This window comes from Carcharodon carcharias, chromosome 9 (genome assembly GCF_017639515.1).
Source record: "Carcharodon carcharias isolate sCarCar2 chromosome 9, sCarCar2.pri, whole genome shotgun sequence".
Lineage (NCBI taxonomy): Eukaryota > Metazoa > Chordata > Chondrichthyes > Lamniformes > Lamnidae > Carcharodon > Carcharodon carcharias.
This window is the reverse complement of record NC_054475.1, coordinates 11054543-11072512: the sequence shown is the minus strand read 5'-3', so window position 1 is coordinate 11072512 and position 17970 is coordinate 11054543.

Genomic DNA, 17970 nt, shown 5'->3' with positions numbered 1-17970 from the left:
GATTGATGCTCACTTTGTAAATTCTTTTTTTTTAAAGTACCTACAGAAACTCTTACTATCTGTCTTTATTTTTCTAGCTAACTTTCTTTCTTCCTCTAATTTTTCCCTCATTAATCTTTAAGTCATTCTTTGCTCTTTTTTATGTCCTGCCCAGTCTTCTGACATAGTACCCATCTTTGCGCAATTATATGCTTTTTTTTAAAGTTTGATACTATCTTTAACTTTTTTAGTTAACACGGATGATGGGTCCTCCCCTTGGAATTTTGCTTTCACGTTAGAATGTATTCTGAAATATCATCTTTAATGTCCGTCACTGTATTTCTATTGACCTATCCATTAACCTAATTTTCCAGTTCACTTTAGCTAGATCTACTTTCACGCCCTCATAGTTGCCCTTATTTAAGCTTAAGTTTAAGTTTAATCCTATCTCATTGCATAATACCAGGTATAGTATCACCTGCTCTCTGGTTGGCTGATCCAGAATGTGCTGATCTAAGAAACGATCCCAAAAACATTCCATGAATTCCTCTTCTAGGCTACCTTTACCCATTTGATTTTTCCAGTCTATATGTAGATTAAAATCCCCCATGATTATCACCACACCTTTCTGACAGCTACCATTATTTCTTCCTTTATACCCTGTCCTAGTATGTGGCTACTGTTAGGGGGCCTGTACACTAATCCGACGAGTGACTTCTTGCTGTTATCATTTTTACCTCTACCCAAACCGCTTCTATGCCCAGGTTTCCTGAACTTGGGTCATCCCTCTCTATTGTGATAATACTATCGTTCATTAACAGAGCCACCCCATCAACATTTTCCTAACTTCCTGTCCTTCCTAAGTGTCATGTACCTTTCAATATTCAGGTCCCAATCTATGTCATCCTGCAGCCATGTCTCTGTAATGGCGATCATATCAGTTCTGTACTACCAACCAATCATAGAATGGTTATAGTACAAATGGAGACTATTTTTTAAAAAATTCATTCATGGGAGGTGGGTGTCGCTGGCTAGGCCAGCATTTATTGTGTTTTCCTAATTGACCTTGTTCATAGGGCATTGCTGTGGGTCTGGAGTCACATGTCAGCCAGACTAGCTAAGGACAGCAGATTTCCTTCCCTAAAGGATATTGGTGAACCAATGGGTTTTTATGACAATTGACAATGATTTCAGGGTCATCATCAGACTTTTAATACCAGGTTTTTTTTATTTAATTCAAGTTCCACCATCTGCCATGGTGGGATGTAAACCCAGGTCCTTAGGGCATTACCCTGGGTCTCGGGATTACTAGTCCAGTGATAATACCACTACACCACTGCCTTCCTCAATGGGCCATTGTGTCTGGTTCACTGGAAGAGCAACTGAACTAGTTCCATTCCTTCACCATTTCCTTCTAGCCCTGCAAATTTCTTCTTTTCAGATAATTATCCAATCTCCTTTTCAAAGCCACAACTGAATATGCCTCCATCACACTCGCAGGCAGTGCATTCCAGACCCTAACCACTTGATGTGTGAAAAAGTTTTCCTCATGTCACTTCTGGGATCTTTTGCCAATCATTAAGTCGGTACCTCTGGTTGCTGAAACTGGGAACAGTTTCTCTCTATCTACTCTGTCCAGAGCCCTCATTCTTTTGAAAACCTCTATCAAACCTCCTCTTCTCCAAGGAGAATAGCCACAGCTTCTCCAATCTATCTACGTAACTGAAGTTCCTCATCCCTGGAACTATTCTCATGAATTTATTCTGAGCCCCGCCTAATGCCTTCGTATCTTTCCTTAAGTGTGATGTCCAGAACTGGACAAAATACTTCAGTTGAGGTCAAACCAACATTTTGTCCAGGTTTACCATAACATCTTTGCTTTTGCACTCTATGCACTAACTCATAAATCCCAAGATTCCATATTAACTGCTTTCTCATCCTACCTTGTCACCTTTAATGATTTGTGCACATATAGTCCCAAGTCCCTCTGTGACCTGCACCCCTTTTAAAATTGTAGCTTTTATTTCATATTTCTCCTCATCCTTCCTATATAAATGAATCACTTCACACGTCTGTGCATTAAATTTAATCTGCATATGTCCACCCATCTGATCAGCATATGTCCTCTTGAAGTTTATCACTATCTTCCTCACAGTTCACAATACTTCCAAGTTTTGTGTCAGCTGCAAACTTTGAAAATGTGCTCTGTATACCAAAACCTAGGCCATTAATATGTATCAAGAAAAGCAAGAATCCTGCTCTGAACCCCTGGGAACCTCTCCAAATATTTTCCTCCATTCCAAAAAACAGCTATTCACAACAATTCTCTGTTTCCAGTCACTCAGCCAATTTTATACCCATACTGCCAATGTCCCTTTTGTTCCATGAGTTCCAACTTTACTAATAAGCCTGTTATGTGGCACTTTATCATGTGCTTTTTGGAAGTCCGTGTACACCACATCAACCGCATTATCCTCATCAATCATTTCTTTTACCTTATCAAAAAACTCAAGCAAGTTAGTTAAACATGATTTTCCCTTATCAAATCCTTGCTGGCTATTTCCTTAACACATCCGCATTTGTCCAAGTGACTTAATGTTGTCCTGAATTATTGTTTCTAAAAGCTTTCCCACCACCAAGATTAAACTGACCAGCCTGTAGTTAATGGGATTATCCATACAACCTTTTCTGAACAAAGGTGTTACATTTGTAATTCTTCAGTCCTCTGGCATCACCCCTGAACCTAAAGAGGATTGGAAGATTATGGCCATTGTCTCTGCAATTTCCACCCTTATTTCCCTCTGTATCCTTGGATACACCTCATCCAGTCCAAATGACTTATTAACTTTAAGTACAGCCAGCCAATCTAATACCTCATGTTTATAATTTTTTAGTCCAACCAGTCTCTCAACTACCTCCTCCTTCACCATTATTTAGACAGCATCTTCTTCCTTTGATAAAGACTGGTGCAAAGTACTCATTAAGTACTTCAGCCATGCCCCTACTTCCATGTGTAAATCCCCTTTTAGGTCCATAATCAGCCCCACACTTCATTTTAGCACCTTTTTACTATTTATGTGCCTATATAAGACTTTTAGGTTCCTCATCTACACCCTCTCTGGGGCCTATTTTTAAGGCCTATTTTATTAAGGTATCTCAATACTTTTCTTAAATTTATGCAATCAGGCAATTGCTACAATCACTAATATAATTTGAAGAAAGCAAATGAAATGAGAAATAATTAATTTGTGGAAAAAACATTAAATAAACATGCTTATGCTATGAAAGAGTCAGATACATTTGTTGCAATGTGTTGAGTACACGATAAACAAGCAGAAAGGGTAGAATGCAAAATCTGTGGGTGGGTGCATAGAACGTTGATGGATGTGTCGTCACAGAAATGGTGTCATGGAGGGTGAGAGAACTTAGAGTGGATTTATTTGAATAGTACCTGAGGATGACATAAATTAATATACTGGAGGTATTAATGAGTATAACCACAAAGAAGATTAAAATAAATTTCAGCATGGAATGTCTTAAGTGAGAGTGAGTTAATATTTTGGAGCAGTGGTGTAGCATGTTCTAGAGGTTTGTGTTCCCGTATTATTGCTTTTCTTTGGCATTGCTTAATGAATGTGTGTATTTTTACGTTTATTACAATAAGCATTTAAGTGTATCCTTTTTTCTGCTTCTCCCACTCTGCAGGCACGAACCCAAACTGGGGTAAGCAGGTTACCTTGCCAAAAAGACAATTCCACATCTATCAGTCTTGGTTGTGAATTTTTGCAGGTTATTTAACTGAGGGGGTGAGATGGAGGGAGGATGGAGATTAATGGTGAATTTAAAGCAGAGCCTGACCACGTCATGAATAGCAGCCTAAATTTCTCTGCTTTATTGCCTTTTCACTTTCTACCCTAACTTGAAAGATTTTAGAAAGGTATGTAGTCATATGTTTTTGGGCAATGCATTTCTTATTTCCTATGACTAGCTGACCTGGGGCATTTCGAGTCAGCTGCGTAGTGTGGAATTGGAATCACATGGAGGCCAGATCAGATAAGGTGGACCACCCTGAGGGACATTAATTTCCTCTTCCTGAGGAACAGTAAAGAATCAGCCAGATTTTTATAACAATCCAATCAACTTCATGACCATTTACTGAATTTGCTTTCACAACTAATGCTGGGGAATTTAACTCTCACACTATGGGTTTTTTGTCCAATAAAAGAAGACTTGGATGTATATGGAACCTTTCACAAACTCAGGGTGACTCAAAGTGCTATGCAGCGAATTATGTTTTTTGAAGTGTAGTCATTCTTATAATGTTGGAAATGAGGTAGCACATCAGGGCACAGGAAGGTCCCTTGAACAGAAATACAATAATGACTGGAATATCTGAGTTTGTTGCTGTTGATTGGGGGATAAATATTGGCCAGGACACTGAGAAGAACTTCCCTGCTCTTATTTGAATTGTGCAATGGGAACTTTTGCCCTAATGCCATGATCAGTAGTCCACTGTTCTCTGACTAAATAAACAATTCTCCTTATTAAAAAGAGGCCATTGTAACACACAAAGACTAGTATGTTGTTGTATTGTCAGATTCATAACCTTTATGAAAAAGTACATTTTTCTTCAACTTCACAAGATGTCAAGGGTAGGCCTGACAAAGGTCATCAACCTGAAATGTTAACTCTGTTTCTCTCTCCACAGATGCTGCTAGACCTGCTGAGTATTTTCAGCATTTTCTGTTGATAATTCAGATTTCCAGCATCCACAGTAATTTGCCTTTCATAGAATGAAGTTCATCGTAGAATCTTACAGTGCAAGAGGAAGTAATTTGGCCCATCATGGCTGTATGTGGATGGGTAAAAATCACCTCACTAGAGCAATTTTAGGGCTCTCTAGGATCAGGTTTCAAACTCAGCTTAAACTGAATGGATAAAAGGCCTCCTGTCTTTCACATTCCCAAAAGATGGGTTAGGGCATTTTACATTGTAACGAGTCGACAACATAAAATTATGAAGAAAGACAGCAAAAGAAAACCGGAAACATTGGTGAATATTTTTACTAAAAGCATGGCAAGTATGTTGAACAGATCACCAGCATGAGTGGCTGAACAACAACAACAGTTTCCATTTATATAGCACGTTTAACATTGTAAAGCATTGCAAAAAACAATTATCAGACAAACATTGACACTGAGACACAGAACAACACATTGGAGCAAATAACCCAAAGCTTGCTCAAGGAAATAGCTTTTAAGGAGCATCTTTAAGCGGAGAGAGAAGCAGAGAAGCAGAAAGGTTTACCAGGGAATTTGAGTGCTTGGGCAGCTGAAGGTAATGGAGTGAAGAAAATTGGGGATATAGAAGGGGCTGGAATTGGAGGAGTGCATACCTCAGATGATTATAGGACAGGAGTGGGTTACAGAAATAAGGAAGGGCAAGGCCATGAAGAGCTGTGAAAATAAGGATGAGAATTTTAAAATCTAGGTGTTGTCAGATCAGGAGTCAATGTAGGGCAGATGATGGGTAAAGGTGATTTGATGTAAATTAGGATACGGGCAGCAGAGTCTTGGATGAACTCAAGTTTACTGATGTTACAAGAAACCACAATGGGTTTCAAGAAGGCAGTAGACATGATTGTTAGGGACATGAGGGGGTTAATTTAAACAGAACTAATTTCTCCTCTCACCACCCATCCATTAACAGAAAGGTGTTTTGATTTGTTTCCCTCTTTATAAGAGTGGCATATTCCCCAACGCCTAAGTTTTAGTGCAATTCAATTCTGTATTAATAACCCCACAGCAAACTCAGACAGGTTGAACTCAAAGGGTTAGTTTATTTGCACAAGCTCAAAACACGGGAAGAAGGTCACGGCATTGCCTCCTTTAGATTTGTACAGTAAATGAGAGGGATAGAGAAAAGAAATATTTAGAGCGCAGAGATCACAGAGAAAAGAAACGTTGTTTCATGGGGGTTCCAGAGTCCAGAATCAAAGTCCACTGAGGTATTCCTTCACTGAGATCGGTGAGCTGAAGATCAATGCTGGATAATTCACTTTTCCGGTCGTGTTGCCTTCGCATGTTGAGAAAGGCATGCAGAGATGAATCTGTCTGGTTGGCGATGGGACAGAATTTCCAGCAGAAGCAGTGTAGATGGGGGTAGGTGTCCAAACTGGGCCAGAGCTCCTTGTCTGTGAGGCTGCTAGTCAGGTGATAAAAAAGCAGGCTGTGACTTTGTAGTTCAGCAAGGCAATCCCAGAAGGAAAAAGCAGTTCAGGCCCAGTACTCTTATTTCCTAGTTTTTATTGGTGTTCCATTTGAAGGTGTACAAGACTAGTTTGGACCAGTATTACATCCCTAATGTGGTAATACATCCAAAGGCTCTTCACAGGAGTGTTCCCAAACAAAAGTGACACCAGGCTGTATAAAGAGTTATTAGGACAATTGAGCAAAAGCTTGATTAGAGGCAGCTTTTTATTAACAAGTTAAAGAAGAGACGGAGCTAGAGAGGCTTAGGGAACAATTAGGCATTTTAATGGCACAGTTTCCAAAGCTCGCTCACAGTTTCCCAGTTTGTACTGTTTCTTCTTTCTGGCATATTACTGGTTCCACAAGCCAGTGGCCCATGTCACATGACTCCAACCTCTCCACACTCTTTGACAAAGGATGTGTATCCTTTGGCTGGGTCCCCGAGATTGTTAAATGTCTCAGCAATCAAGAATCTAAAGGAAAGTAGCGTGGTGCTTTGTCTTAGCAGACAAGCAGATCCTGTTTGGAGCCTGGGTTATGAAATGCAGATGGTCTTTGTATAGCTCTCTTTGAATTTGGTCTGTGCCGCCCACAAGGGGTCATTAGAGGCTGTTCAGGGATAACGATGTGCAAGTTTCCTCGATACTGCCAGGTTGCTCCTTTTGTTCGGGGTCACAGACAGACATAGATTCAGCCATTTTAGGTCCTTGTCCAGTTTGAAATTGTTAGAGATAGCAGTGAGCATACCTCTATGTATTTTTTGAAAAAAATATACAGTGTGAGCTCCTGGTCCCTCACAATCATCAACGATAGGGATTCAGGATCATTAGAAATGCACCCAGGGAGTACTTTGAAAAATTGAGCTCACTGGGCTGAAAGTTTTCTCCTGCCTGAAACTGGTTTTGCACTAAGCTAGAAATTAACAATCAGAAAGACATGATGCAGGAAATGGAACAAAAAAAAATACTGCTTCAGTAGGGGGTGCTTCTTATCAGCTTATGGTGAACATGTATTATTCATAGAGTCATAGAACAGTACAGCACAGAAGGAGGCCATTTGGCCTATCAAGCCTGTACCCGTTAGTATCCATATTTATGAAAGTGCATTCAAGTTTTAAGCCCCAAGGGATGTAATTTGTTCCCCAAGCCTCTCTAGCTTCCTCTCTTCTTCTTTAACCTGTTAATTAAAAGCTGGCTCTGATCAAGCTTTTGCTCAATTGTCCTAATAACTCTTTATACGGCCTGGTGTCACTTTTGTTTGGGAACACTCCTGTGAAGTGCCTTTGGATGTATTACCACATTAGGGATGTAATATAAAAGCAAGTTGTTGTTATACAAAAGTGGAATAGTTTTTACTTCAATTAGGCATTTTAATTGCACAGTTTCCAAAGCTAGCTCATATTGTCAAAGAATATCTTACACGGGACACTAGTTTTTCCGTGACTCCTGTTTTTGTGGATCAAATTTTAATTGGATTTGTTGAGTTTTTAAAACTCAGCAAAAAACTGAGCAGGGGCGTTTAATTATTTATTCCAGTTTCTCTTCCGTGGTAATTACACATTGAAACAAAAATCCACAGATCTACTGCTTGGTTTGGTGTAAAGGCTATTCCATGTCCTTCTCCTCTTTCAGAAAATGAGCTGACGTGTCATTTTCAGGGCTTCTGGCTCACAATGACTGAATAAATTCAAGTCTATTTTAATTACTTGGGGTTCATGGAGTTTTACCAATATTTTTGGTATTCTTGTTCCATCAATTCTTCTGTTAACAGTGTAAATTCATGACTTTGGTCAAAGAATCATCCAAACGTGCAGTGCAGAAGGAGGGCGTTCAGCTCACCATGCCTGTTCCAGCTCTTTGAAAGAGTTATCCAATTAATCTCACCCCTCTCCTTTTTCCCCCATGTTCCAACATCCTTTTTTCCCCTTTCTAGCACACTGTAACCTCTCCAGCCTGGAAATCTATTGTTTGGAAACACCAGTTGTTAGGAAAACTACTGAGCGGACCCAAGCAACTCGTGCATCATTTTAGTGCCAGTACTTTGGGAGCAGGAAAATGGAAGACGTATTTTTAAATAAAATAATTTTGATTACTGATTTACAATTTTTGTCACTGTTTTATGCTTCAGGTAAATATCTAGATTAGGCATTCTGAAATCATTCTATAATCCAGAAAATTACAAAATCCAGAAAAGACTTGGTCCAGATAAGAGAGGTTGCAAGTATTTATCAAATTCCCCTTTGAAAGTTACTATTGAATCTCCTTCCACCACCCATTTGGGCATTGATTCTACATCATAACAACTCTCCGGTTCTTTTCATTTATGTTAATTATGTTAAACCTCTATGTTTCCGGGTTCATAACTCTAATGCCATAGAAACAGTTTCTCCTCATTTGCTGTATCAAAACCTCATTGCATTGGCCATTTTAAATCAAACTCCCAAAACGAAAAGGAAAAGATATTTATGGCTGATTCAAGATACTGGAATTCCAGTTCCATGCCTGATGTTGGAATTTGGCTCTATTGGTTCCTGACATGCCCAGTAAAGGCATGTCCGAATCATCATCTTAAACATGGACTGTGTTCATATATAACTTCTCAGAATGGACTTTCATTTAAAGATGGACACTGACAAGACTGTGAAAGATAGCTGCTATGCAATTTCTGCCTAAAACCTCCGGAAAGTTCCTGATTGAATAATTATGGCCGAGAGCCCTGGACATTCCCTGGGCAGAATTGATCTATAGGATTTGTATCTGCTATTGTGTGTGATTTACTCAAAATGTAAAGTCAGTTGATCTGCATACTTCACGTCTCCAAGATCATTGTTTAACAAAAGGGAGCTGAATAGACCAGTTATTGACAAATGTCAGAGACCACCATCTATCTCCTATTATGTGGCAATCGTTTTGGACTTTCAAACCATTCTGGTTGGACAACACCAGTATTGGTCATGTGACTGAAACTGGCTTGAGATAATGAGTTTTATTATCCAAAGATCCAAGAGACCTGGATAATCTGCAAAGAACACCACTGCAGAATATCAGCTGCAGGCTGAGGTGGTCACACCAAAACCTTATTAAACTTGGAAGCTCTTTAAATATAAAGAACTTTCCTAATTTAGTGAAGATGTTTTGAGAAGTAGAATCTTAGAATATACAGATGGGAAGAGAAAATCAGATGATATATTTAACAATTTCCAATTCACATTTCTGAATGTAATTATTACTTATTAAAAAGCCTCTCAGCCTCATCCTGAATCCAAGGCTACCCGTAAAGAAATTTGACCTCCTGGTGCAAAAACCACAAATGCCTAACTTCGTGATCTGCTGACCCTTCACATCTTCAAAGGAGTCCTGCAATAATCCGGCTATTTGAATTCATCACAACTACAAATTAAGAGTGGAAAAGACATCTTGCTTAACCGAGCCTGCAATGTCTACAAGTGCCATATTCTCTTTAACTGTATTTTTCTCAAGCGTGTCTGTGTTTGTGTGTGTGTGTGTGTATTTGTGAGAGTCTTGAGTAATTAAAGGGAAATTAGCATTTCAAATAAATATTCCCTCTTCATTTAAATCTTCAAAAACTTGCTGCTATTATTTAAATTGACCATATGCTCTGGGGGCTAAGAAACACACACATCCTTCTCTCCAAAACCATGCTGATTATAGACAGTAAGGGGAAAGGGTACAAGAGTTTCAGTTGTCTCCTGACAATGCCCATAATAGTGTTAGACAGGCCTCTGCACCATTGTTTCCATACCAATCTTTCATACATGACCCTTTGACAGTGTGTTTTACTGAACTATTTGCCTTGGTTCCAAGAAAAGAGAGTTTGGACTGGATTTTGCAGTCAGTGGTGAAGTGACAAAATTCACTGCTGATCTTGAAGAAAGTTGCCCACAAAGATCCAGCAATCTCTGTGGCTCACATTTCCCCCTTTATTGACGGCACTTGAAATCTGGCACAAAGTTCAGGGGATCTTCAGGCATGTATCAGCAGCGATATCAGCACACAAGGTAAAAAGCTAATCATGTTGAAGTATTTTCACAGAGAGCGAACCAGTAAGTTCAAAGCCCTGAATCCTTTCACTTTTAATTTATATTTTCAGATAGCAAAATAAATTATTTGGATTGGAATGAATTAGGAGTTAGAATATCATTACAAACAACCTTCAAAAAAATCTTATCATATTAAAGAATTTTGACATTCAACAAATATAAAATTACTCTTTCATAGATTAGCACTATTCTATGGTTACATGCACAGAAGGAGACCATTCAGCCCATCATGTTTATACCAGCTCTCTGCAAGAACAATTCACCGAGGGCCACTTCCCAGCTTTTCCCCATAACCCTGCAAATCTTTACTCTTCTGAAGTGAATCATGGAATGACCAATGAGACTGTTCAGCAGTAATTATCAACTTGGCATGCCATTAAAACCTCAGTTGTACCTCATTCAAGACGTAGCTATTTCTGGGGTTTTTACACCAATACCAAAACCTAAGAGTTAGAGTTCTCACTGATTGCTTAGGAATTGCACTCTGGGGAAACATCAACTGTGCATAATCTGGAGCAGTGTAGAATCACCAACAGCAGCTTCTGAATTCCGGCATTTTTCCGCACATGTGCAGATTCCCAAAATCACTGTCAGTTTCAGTGGAGTAATAATGGCAAATGCCAGCAGTTTTGCCAATGTTGCCACCATCAAATCTGAGCCTTTACCTCTTAACAAAATGTGAAAAGCAAAAAAAAAGTTACTGCCAGGAATTAACACCAACAGAAAAAAATTGGAAACCCACAGGAGGTCACTCAGCATATCTCAAGGGAACAGACAAATTTTTTATTCAAATCCTTTTGCAGAACTGAGAAATGAGAATCGCACAGACCTTGTCATACAATCAGAAAAAAGTGGAGGTGGAAAATATGTCAGACAAACCCAGCGAGGAAAGGTAAAAAATGGTAATCTCTGACAAGAAATAAATTGAAGCATTAAGTTATCAAGGAACCAGATAACCAATGACGTGTTTGGGAAAAGTGAGAAAATAGAAAGAGGCAGAAAATATGGAAAGCTGGAGATCTGATCAGTGTTGTAACTGTGCAGGGCTGTCTGGCGTCTCCAGGAATTAAAGATTAATCTCCTGGAAACCGATGTGATAAAATGTAGGATAAAAAACATTAAAATTGTCGTGTTTCTTTAATTTTTCTTTGAGTTTGTTTGTTGGTTGTAAAAATATTTGAGCAGGAGAAGAAAAGCGGTTTGATGGGAGGGGTGATTAGATGCGGGAAGTCTAGTGATGAAACCTCCTGGAATGTCTCCACCCAGGGTTGACAACCCTTAGTCAGATGCAAAATTAAAACAGGTTTTGAAAATAAGAGCATAGCTCAAGACTAAGTTTATTAAAAACATTAAAGGGTGCAGGGTAACTGGGAAGCTTCTGTTGAGCTTTTGAAGCTTCTGTTGAGCTTCATTGGAACTGTGTGCAAAGTCAGTGGCTGAGGGGTCACAACGGGAACAGGAGGGGAGAGTTAATGTGGGGGGACCTTAGGGAGCTCGGAGTTGTATTTGCTGATAGAGTGGAGCTATTCAGCAAGGCGGCCATCTAATCTGTGTTTGGTTTCTCCAATGTAGGGGAAAGCACATTGTGAGCAGTGAATACACAACACTAGATTACCACTACTTGGTAAAGGCAGTCTCGCCTGAAAGGAACTTTTGAGTCCTGGCCCAAGTGTGTGGAGAGGAGCTTTGAAAATAAGAATATAGTTACAAGAGTAAGAAACCTCTGCTGCCCATATCCTAACTCATACCAAGTCCCATTCTCCCATCATTCCCATCAGTGATCTCTGAATTTCATTGGAAGTTGGTCCAACAACTTACCAGTTTTAAAGTTCTCATTCTTGTCTTCAACTTCTCAATTTCCTCAACCCCTCTCAATCTTTGTAATGTCCTCTAGCCCTACAAGCCTTTGAGATCTCTGGGCTCCTTCAATTTTGACTTTGCGCATCCCCTATTTTAATTGTTCGATCATTGGTGGCCATGCCTTCAGCTGCCTGAGTCCTCAGCTCTGGAATTCCCTCTCTAAACCTCTCTCCCTCTCCACCTCACTCTGTCTTCTCTTAAAACGCTCCTTAAAACATACATTTGTAACTAAGTTTTTGGACATCTGTCCTAAAATCTCCCAATGTGGCTCAGCAATAAATTTTATTTGATAACACTCCTGTGAAATGCCTACGGAGGCTTTTGGTGTACTAAATTTGCTTTATAAATGGAAGTTGTTGTTGTAACCAAACTGGTACCTGATTTATGCCAAAGTTGTTATCGATTTAATCAACACACAGTGCAGCAGAGCAGCTTGTGGTGAACTAATGTTAAAACTGATATCAGCTTTCCTGCTGGAGGTTACAGGGATCTCAAAGAATTGTAGGGCTGGACCAGGCTCCAGAGATCATGGAGAATTATTGGACTGGAGGAGGTTACAGGGATGGTTCAGGAATAGTGGTGTATGGGATGGCGAAACCTGAAAGAGCAAAGCACAAAGATGCTCAAGGCTGAGAATGAGTCTCTTTTTAAATAAAAAGAAAGAAAATGCAGCATATCTCAGAAACCTGAAATAAGAACAGATAAGGTGGGAATTACAAAGAAGGTCCAAAGCAAGCTTGGTGAGTTGGTGATAGGGCTCATTAGTATTGCAATGTCACTGACAGGAGACTCATTTCATGCAAAGAGGTTGGCCAGCACCACCTTTTCAGCATAGTAAGATTATACCGAATGCAATTGGATATTCTGGCCTGTCTGTAGTCTTACTAACCATAGGTGGTCTAGTAACATGAAAGAAAAACTAATTCTCCTCAGAAGATGATGAGTATTGGAACAATTTTGAAAAGTAATGATGATTTTAAAGGTTGAGAGTGGAGTGATAAAGTCCAGGGACTTGATCTCTCATCTCTGGCATTGAGTTGTGAGGAGTTGCAAAGCTAAGGCAGGACCATGTTGAGTTGGGGACTAAAAGGGAAAAGTTGTCCCTATCTCTTATATGCTCCTCCTTGGTAACTCCAAGGGTGGCTTTCCTGCTATTTAAGGGCTGCTTCCTGCCTGTCCTCAATTTTGAGGTTGATGGGAAGAGTTCAGGGGTGGAGGCAAGCCCAGCAAGTCACTGCACTCGGGCCTCTGCAGGAAGGCAGAGAGACCTCCCTCAAAGGCCCAGTCTCCAAATCAGGCGCCGCACCCACCAAGGTCTGCACCCCCATAGATGCTTGCCTGTTCCACCCCCCACCTACCCACACCCCCTCCAGCCTCTTCATCAAGACCCTCAGCCCACTTTCTCCACCCACCCCCTGCTTGTAGGCCTTACCACCTCTCTACGTGACCTCCCACATTTACTTGGTCCTTGTCTCCATGACTTAGAATCTGAGGACTGCCTATAGTTCCAGTCCTGGCCAGTAAAAGTGCTGTAATCGGCAGACTTTAAGAAGTGAGAGCTTGGGAGAAACCCTGAAGATCTGAAAAGGCAGCAGAAGGCTGCATGCTGTTGGCCATTGGGGCATAGGTAGCCCTTTGGAGCAGTGGCGTTCTGCTCAGCATGGCCGAAGAGCTGAAGTTAACTTGTGAGTCAGACTCAGGAATCCAGTGGAACAGCATCTTGGGAGACGAAATTGAAACCCTGCAAGGTGAGCAGTCATTGAGGCAGCGCAAGCCCGAGTGACTTTTGGAGAGAATTCCAAGGCTCGACAGTTAAGCGCAAAGACTGGAATACCACATGTGAATGACAGAGTTGCAACGAGAATGGTTGACTCATGGGCTGGAATTTTCCAGCCTCTCATGGCTGGCAGGATCTTTTGGTCTCGCCGATGTGATGGGAGATTTCAATGGGGGAAACTGTGGTGATGTCTCGGTGGGCTGCTGAGAAATTCATGGGATCTATCTTGGTCATATCTGCCATTTATTGTGCAATGTGGTGTGTCTGGCCACAGGTTGTCTATTAATTCAAACGTGCCTCACATTAATCTTGAATGTTAGAGTATAAGGTATTTGCAAATTGTTTTATCTTTCTGATCTTGTATAGTAAAGTTTATTTTTGTTTGTTCAAATCAGGCAGAATCTTGTGGCTTTATTCTCTTTCAAAGTGTCTTGGATGTCAACCTTCATCTACTTTAAATAAAAGGTTATTGTTCCCTAACCAATTGTAACAAAAAACTTGGAAGTTTGGTCTAGGGTCACAATGAGGGTTATTGGAGAATGGAATAAAAACAAAAAACTGCGGATGCAGTTTATTGGAGATTATTGGAGAATGGAATGTTTTTGTATGGGGAGTTCTTGAAGCAGAAATCATCAGTCTTTAAAAAAAAAAGTGGGCTTAGATTTGAGGCAGGGAGAGATACTGGACTGTGAGGAGAGCAGGATTGGTTCTGGAGCGGTCTAGTATATATGTTCCTTAGCTTTCCCCTCTCAAAAATAATATTTTAAGTGAATACGTTAATTGGATGAATGATAAGAAAACAAAATTAGAGCACTGCTAAAATAAAAAAAATGATTAATGAAGTATAGGCATAAAATAGATGATTATTATTAATGTTTGAACTTTAAAAAGTTCAACAAATATTTTAATTTGAAAACATGAGTATTCAGGATCTTGTGTTTCAAAACACTGGAGTAAGGGGATCTGAAACTTAGCTGGGATCTGTGGTTTGGTCATACTGGTCAGGGAGTATCCTGGAGAAGATCTGAGAAGGCCTAGATCTGGAAGCAGGTCGGTAAGTAACGTTAGGGAAGATACAGTCTGGGTTTGAGAGCACTGAAAGATTTTGGAATGTGGATTAATTAAATGTCCTATATTAATTTTATGACAATAAAAAGAAATGATAGTGCATTTAATTATGATAAATTAATTAAATGATAATAAATTTTTAAAAATATGAAGAGATAATAAACTATTAATCATACAACTGCATGATCTGGAAGGTACATCAGGTAAAAAGAAAGGAGCAGCAATGAATGAGTACGAGAGGCTGCAGACTACTTTACCCAGGAGGCAATGGGAGGACTATATTACCCAGGAAGCAGTGCAAGTCCCCTCCCACCACCCCACAACATTCGGGCCATAGTGCTGAAGATGGGCTCTAGAAGTAACCGGTACTCCAGCCAGGCCTCTGGCCTCTACCCAACAAAGGGATAAAATGGCCCAGCTATGTTCTGTTTGCAAAAAGCAGGGCAAGTCCAATCTGGCATATTATATGAGTCTGCTGTCGATCATTTCAAGAAAATGATGGAAGGTGTTATCAGAGTGCAATCAAATGAAACTTATTCACCAGTAATTTGTTCACCAATATTCATTTTGGGTCCTGCCAGAACCACGCACCTCCAAATTTCATTACAACTTTGGTCCAAACAAGGACAAAGGAGCTGAATTCGAAAGGTGCAGTGAAATTGATCACCTTTGACAACAAGGCGGCATTGACTAAATATGGCATTAATAAGCCTGAGTAATATTTTAGTCAATGAGAATCAGTGGGAGTGGCTAAAGTCATACCTAGCACAAAGGAAAATTGCTGTGGTTGTTGGAGGCCAATCATTTCAGCCCAGGACACGGCTGCGGGAGTTCCTCAGGATAGTGTCCTTGGTCCAACCATTTTCAACTGCTTCATCTATGCCTTTCCTTCCATCACAAGGTCAGAAGTGGGGATGCTTGCTGATGATTGCACAGTGTTGTTCAATTGGGAAGACCTGGTTTCATTCTAATTGTTGCCAGAGTATCATTTGCAATGGCATCACTTCCTGCTTCATTAATTCTGGTGTCTCTCAGGGATCTATCCTTGGCCCCTTCCTATTTCTCATCTATATAATCTGAAAGCACAGTGTTAGTTTTCACATATATGCTGTGACACCCAGCTCTACCTCATCACCATCTCTCTCAATTCATCCACTGTTGCTAAATTATCATTCTACTCTCAATCATATCAACAAAGTGATGGAAGGTGTCATCGAAGTGCTGTCAGACGAATAACATTTTAAAAAAATATTTTGCCAGTAATTTGCTCACCATTTGCTGATGACACAAAATTAGTTAGAAAAGTAAGCTGTGAAGAGGACATAAGGAGCCTGCAAAGGGACATAGATAGATTAAGTGAGTGGGCAAAATTTGGCAGATGGAGTACAATGTGGGAAAATGTGAACTTATCCACTTTGGCGGGAAGAATAGCAAAGCAGTATATATTTAAAGGGAGAGAGATTGCAGAACTCTGAGGTACAGAGGGAACTGAGTGCCTGGTACATGAATCATAAAATGTTAGTATGCGGGTACAGCAAGTGATTAGGAAGGCAAATGGAATGTGGTTCTTTATTGCAAATGTTATGATCCCAGACTAGACCCCCCAGGTTTTTTGTGTGATCGGATTGGGGACCAATAACGTTTTGTTTAAAGTAGATGAAGTTTGAGATTCAGGATACTTGCTGACAGAATAAAGCCACAAGATTTCCCACATTTGGAACAAAAATATAAATTTACTATACAAGGTCAGAAAGATAAAACAATTTCCAGTATCTATCTTATACTCTAACATTCAGGATTAATATGAGGTACATATGAATGAACAGGCAACCTGTGGCCAAACACACCACACTGCACAATAAATGGCAGATGCGACCAAGATAGGTTCCATGGATTTCTCAACAACCCACCCAGTTGTCAGTAACACTGTGAGTCAACCAATCTCACAGAATCACAAAGTGTGGAAAAGGCCCTTCAGCCCATGGAGTCTGCACTGACACGTGAGAAACACTTGACCTACCTACCCAATCCCATTTACCATCACATGGCCCATAGACTTGAATGTTATGATGTGCCAAGTGCTCATCCAGGTACTTTTTAAAGGATGTGAGGCAACCCGCCTCCACCACCCTCCCAGGCAGCACATCCCAGACTGTCACCACCATCTGGGTAAAAATGTTTTTTCTCACATCCCCTCTAAACCCCCTGCCCCTAACCTTGAACTTGTGTCCCCTCGTGACTGACCCTCCAACTAAGGGGAACAGCTGCTCCCTATCCACTCTGTCCATGCCCCTCATAATCTTGTACACCTTGATCAGGTCGCCCCTCAGTCTTCTTTGCTCCAACGAAAACAACCCAAGTCTATCCAACCTCTCTTCATAACTTAAATGTTTCATCCCTGGCAACATCCTGGTGAATCTCTTCTGCACCCCCTCCAGTGCAATCACATCCTTCCTATAATGTGGCAACCAGAACTGCACACAGTACTCCAGCTGCGGCCTCATCAAAGTTCTATACAACTCCAACATGCCTCCCTACTTTTGTAATCTATGCCTCGATTGATAAAGGCAAGTGTCCTATATGCCTTTATTACCACCCCACTAACATGCCTCTCTGCCTTCAGAGATCTATGGATACACACGCCAAGATCCCTTTGTTCCTCAGAACTTCCTAGTGCCATGCCATTCATTGAATACTTCCTTGTCAAATTACTCCTTCCAAAGTGTATCACCTCACACTTTTCAGGGTTAAATTCTATCTGCCACTTATCTGCCCATTTGACCATCCCGTCTATACCTTTCTGCAGCCCAAGACACTCAACCTCATTGTTAACCACCCGGCCAATCTTTGTGTCATTCGTAAACTTACTAACCCTAGCCCCCACATAGTCATCTGTCATTTGTATAAATGACAAATAATAGGGGACCCAGCACAGATCCCTGTGGTATGCCACTGGACAGAGATTGGAACTTTGT